Raw genomic sequence first — 6000 nt, 5'->3', positions numbered from 1 at the left:
AGGAAAACTAACAAACCGAAAGGACATCCACACCAAAAACCCATCTGTACATCACCATCGTCAAAGACCAAAAGTAGATAAAACCACAAAGATGGGGAAAAAACAGAGCAGAAAACTGGAAACTCTAAAAAGAAGAGCATCTCTCCTCCTCCAAAGGAATGCAGTTCCTCACCAGCAGTGGAACAAAGCTGGGCGGAGAATGACTTTGATGAGTTGAGAGAAGAAGGCTTCAGACGATCAAACTACTCCGAGCTACGGAAGGAAATTCAAAACAATAGCAAAGAAGTTAAAAACTTTGAAAAAAAATTAGACGAATGGATAACTAGAATAACCAATGGAGAGAAGGGCTTAAAGGAGCTGATGGAGCTGAAAGCCAACTATCGAGAACTATGCGAAGATTGCAGAAGCCTCAGTAGCCGATGCGATCAACTGGAAGCAAGGGTATCGCTGATGGAAGATGAAATGAATGAAATGAAGCGAGAAGGGAAGTTTAGAGAAAAAAGAATAAAAAGAAACAAACAAAGCCTCCAAGAAATTTGGGACTATGTGAAAAGACCAAACCTACGTCTGATTGGTGTACCTGAAAATGATGGGGAGAATGGAACCAAGTTGGAAAACACTCTGCAAGATATTATCCAGGAGAACTTCCCCAATCTAGCAAGGCAGGCCAGCATTCAGATTCAGGAAATACAGAGAACGCCACAAAGATACTCCTCGAGAAGAGCAACTCCAAGACACATAATTGTCAGATTCACCAAAGTTGAAATGAAGGAAAAAATGTTAAGGGCAGCCAGAGAGAAAGGTCGGGTTACCCACAAAGGGAAGCCCATCAGACTAACAGCTGATCTCTCAGAAGAAACTCTACAAGCCAGAAGAGAGTGGGGGCCGATATTCAAAATTCTTAAAGAAAAGAATTTTCAACCCAGAATTTCATATCCAGCCAAACTAAGCTTCATAAGTGAAGGAGAAATAAAACACTTTACAGACAAGCAAACGCTGAGTGATTTTGTCACCACCAGGCCTGCCCTAAAAGAGCTCCTGAAGGAAGCACTAAACATGGAAAGGAACAACCGGTAGCAGCCCCTGCAAAAACATGCCAAATTGTAAAGACCATCGAGGCTAGGAAGAAACTGCATCAACTAACGAGCAAAATAACCAACTAACATCATAATGACAGGATCAGATTCACACATAACAATATTAACTTTAAATGTAAATGGGCTAAATGCTCCAATCAAAAGACACAGACTGGCAAACTGGATAAGGAGTCAGGACCCATCAGTGTGCTGTATTCAGGAAACCCATCTCACGTGCAGAGACACACATAGACTCAAAATAAAGGAATGGAGGAAGATCTATGAAGCAAATGGAAAACAAAAAAAGGCAGGGGTTGCAATCCTAGTCTCTGATAAAATAGACTTTAAACCAATAAAGATCAAAAGAGACAAAGAAGGCCATTACATAATGGTAAAGGGATCAATTCAACAAGAAGAGCTAACTATCCTAAATATATACGCACTCAACACAGGAGCACCCAGATTCATAAAGCAAGTCCTGAGTGACCTACAAAGGGACTTAAATTCCCACACAATAATAATGGGAGATTTTAACACCCCACTGTCAACATTAGACAGATCAACGAGACAGAAAGTTAACAAGGATATCCAGGAATTGAACTCAGCTCTGCACAAAGTGGACCTAATAGACATCTACAGAACTCTCCACCCCAAATCAACAGAATATACATTTTTTTCAGCACCACACCACACCTATTGCAAAATTGACCACATAGTTGGAAGTAAAGCTCTCCTCAGAAAATGTAAAAGAACAGAAATTATAACAAACTGTCTCTCAGACCACAGCGCAATCAAACTAGAACTCAGGATTAAGAAACTCACTCAAAACCACTCAACTACATGGAAACTGAACAACCTGCTCCTGAATGACTATTGGGTACATAATGAAATGAAGGCAGAAATAAAGATGTTCTTTGAAACCAATGAGAACAAAGACACAACATACCAGAATCTCTGGGACACATTCAAAGCAGTGTGTAGAGGGAAATTTATAGCACTAAATGCCCACAAGAGAAAGCAGGAAAGATACAAAATTGACACCCTAACATCACAATTAAAAGAACTAGAAAAGTAAGAGCAAACACATTCAAAAGCTAGCAGAAGGCTAGAAATAATTAAATCAGAGCGGAACTGAAGGAAATAGAGACACAAAAAACCCTTCAAAAAATTAATGAATCCAGGAGCTGGTTTTTTGAAAAGATCAACAAAACTGATAGACCGCTAGCAAGACTAATAAAGAAGAAAAGAGAGAAGAATCAAATAGATGCAATAAAAAATGAAAAAGGGGATATCACCACCGATCCCACAGAAATCAGAGAATACTACAAACACCTCTATGCAAATAAACTAGAAAATCTAGAAGAAATGGATAAATTCCTCGACAAATACATCCTCCCAAGACTAAACCAGGAAGAAGTTGAATCTCTGAATAGACCAATAACAGGCTCTGAAATTGTGGCAATAATCAATAGCTTACCAACCAAAAAGAGTCCAGGACCTGATGGATTCACAGCCGAATTCTACCAGAGGTACAAAGAGGAACTGGTACCATTCCTTCTGAAACTATTCCAATCGATAGAAAAAGAGGGAATCCTCCCTAACACATTTTATGAAGCCAGCATCATCCTGATACCAAAGCCTGGCAGAGACATAACCAAAAAAGAGAATTTCAGACCAATATCCTTGATGAACATTGATGCAAAAATCCTCAATAAAACACTGGCAAACTGAATCCAGCAGCACATCAAAAAACTTATACACCATGATCAAGTGGGCCTCATCCCTGGGATGCAAGGCTGGTTCAACATATGCAAATCAATACATGTAATCCAGCATATAAACAGAACCAAAGACAAAAACCACATGATTATCTCAATAGATGCAGAAAAGGCCTTTGACAAAATTCAACAACGCTTCATGCTAAAAACTCTCAATAAATTAGGTATTGATGGGACGTATCTCAAAATAATAAGAGCTATCTATGACAAACCCACAGCCAATATCATACTGAATGGGCAAAAGCTGGAAGCATTCCCTTTGAAAACTGGCACAAGACAGGGATGCCCTCTCTCACCACTTCTATTCAACATAGTGCTGGAAGTTCTGGCCAGAGCAATCAGGCAGGAGAAGGAAATAAAGGGTATTCAATTAGGAAAAGAGGAAGTCAAATTGTCCCTGTTTGCAGATGACATGATTGTATATCTAGAAAACCCCATCATCTCAGCCCAAAATCTCCTTAAGCTGATTAGCAACTTCAGCAAAGTCTCAGGATACAAAATCAATGTACAAAAATCACAAGCATTTTTGTACACCAATCACAGACAGACAGAGAGCCAAATCATTAGTGAACGCCCATTCACCATTGCTTCAAAGAGAATAAAATACCTAGGAATCCAACTTACAAGGGATGTGAAGGACCTCTTCAAGGAGAACTACAAACCACTGCTCAATGAAATACAAGAGGATACAGACAAATGGAAGAACATTCCATGCTCATGGGTTGGAAGAATCAATATCGTGAAAATGGCCATACTGCCCAAGGTAATTTATAGATTCAATGCCATCCCCATCAAGCTACCAATGACTTTCTTCACAGAATTGGAAAAAACTACTTTAAAGTTCATATGGAACCAAAAAAGAGCCCGCATCACCAAGTCAATTCTAAGCCAAAAGAACAAAGCTGGAGGCATCACACTGCCTGACTTCAAACTATACTACAAGGCTACAGTAACCAAAACAGCATGGTACTGGTACCACAACAGAGACATAGATCAATGGAACAGAACAGAGCCCTCAGAAATGATGCCGCATATCTACAACTATCTGATCTTTGACAAACCTGACAAAAACAAGAAATGGGGAAAGGATTCCCTATTTAACAAATGGTGCTGGGAAAACTGGCTAGCCATATGTAGAAAGCTGCAACTGGATCCCTTCCTTACACCTTATACAAAAATTAATTCAAGATGGATTAAAGACTTACATGTTAGACCTAAAACCATTAAAATCCTACAAGAAAACCTAGGCAATACCATTCAGGACATAGGCGTGGGCAAGGACTTCATGTCTAAAACACCAAAAGCAATGGCCACAAAAGCCAAAATTGACAAATGGGATCTAATTAAACTAAAGAGCTTCTGCACAGCAAAAGAAACTACCATCAGAGTGAACAGGCAACCTACAGAATGGGAGAAAATTTTTGCAACCTACTCATGTGACAAAGGGCTAATATCCAGAATCTACAATGAACTCAAACAAATTTATAAGAAAAAAACAAACAACCCCATCAAAAAGTGGGCAAAGGACATGAACAGACACTTCTCAAAAGAAGACATTTATGCAGCCAAAAAACACATGCAAAAATGCTCATCATCACTGGCCATCAGAGAAATGCCAATCAAAACCACAGTGAGATACCATCTCACACCAGATAGAATGGCCATCATTAAAAAGTCAGGAAACGACAGGTGCTGGAGAGGATGTGGAGAAATAGGAACACTTTTACACTGTTGGTGGGACTGTAAACTAGTTCAACCATTTTGGAAGTCAGTGTGGCGATTCCTCAGGGATCTAGAACTAGAAATACCATTCGACCCAGCCATCTCATTACTGGGTATATACCGAAAGGACTATAAATCATGCTGCTATAAAGACACATGCACACGTATGTTTATTGCGGCACTATTCACAATAGCAAAGACTTGGAACCAACCCAAATGTCCAACAACGATAGACTGGATTAAGAAAATGTGGCACATATACACCATGGAATACTATGCAGCCATAAAAAATGATGCGTTCATGTCCTTTGTAGGGACATGGATGAAACTGGAAAACATCATTCTCAGTAAACTATCACAAGGACAAAAAACCAAACACCGCATGTTCTCACTCATAGGTGGGAATTGAACAGTGAGAACTCATGGACACAGGAAGGGGAACATCACACTCTGGGGACTGTTGTGGGGTGGGGGGAGGGGGGAGGGACAGCATTAGGAGATATACCTAATGCTAAATGACGAGTTAATGGGTGCAGCACACCAACATGGCACATGGATACATATGGAACAAACCTGCACATTGTGCACATGTACCCTAAAACCTAAAGTACAATAATAGAAAAAATAAAAATAAAAAAACAAAAAAAAAGTAGGAGGAAAACCAGTTGTATATGCTATTCTGGAAACCGTACTAAAGTTATATGTAACATTATGATAATGCTAAATATTTACTATTTATTTTAATATGGAAATAATTTTTGTGGCTCTTAAAAAGATTATGAACAGCTTCCATAATATTTTCCAGGAATACAAGTAGTGAACTGTTGGCTATTACAAAAGTGGTCACAAATTGTATCGCTAATAATTTTGAAATGACTGAAGATCTATTAATCAATATTCTTTTATGATAACTGCTTATTTTGGACTTAAATTTAGTGTTTTGGGATTTGTTAGTCCTCAAAACACAGATTCTCTCATAAGATAATTGGCCATGTAAGCTTCACAGGAAACAGATTATGAAACTAGAGACCCAAGAAGAATATCTCAAATCCATACAGCATCGAATACGGGTTTTTAAAAAGTCTTGTAATTCCACACAAACCATCAGGTCACATCTACTTTTAGAGAGAGTCAGACTTTTCTCTTTAGTTATCATCTAAAAATTAGGCTTTAACAGGAATAAGCTCAAAAGATGCACTGAATAAGCCAGGGCTAGTCTAATTTCCACCCAAGTATCCTCTAACAGTCAGCTAAGTGACACCACAGTTGTTCTGACTTTCAAGTAGTGATTGTCAACCCTGCTCATATCCTGCATTTGTTTGCTGGCTTTGGTTTTCGAATGAGAAAAAAATGACTCCTGGAACTAAACTGCTACCATGAAAACTGTTTTTGATGTGACTATAAGCAAATTGCAACCATAGACC

The sequence above is a fragment of the Symphalangus syndactylus genome, chromosome 13 (assembly GCF_028878055.3).
Source record: "Symphalangus syndactylus isolate Jambi chromosome 13, NHGRI_mSymSyn1-v2.1_pri, whole genome shotgun sequence".
NCBI classification, from domain to species: domain Eukaryota; kingdom Metazoa; phylum Chordata; class Mammalia; order Primates; family Hylobatidae; genus Symphalangus; species Symphalangus syndactylus.
Note: the sequence above shows the minus strand (reverse complement) of the source record.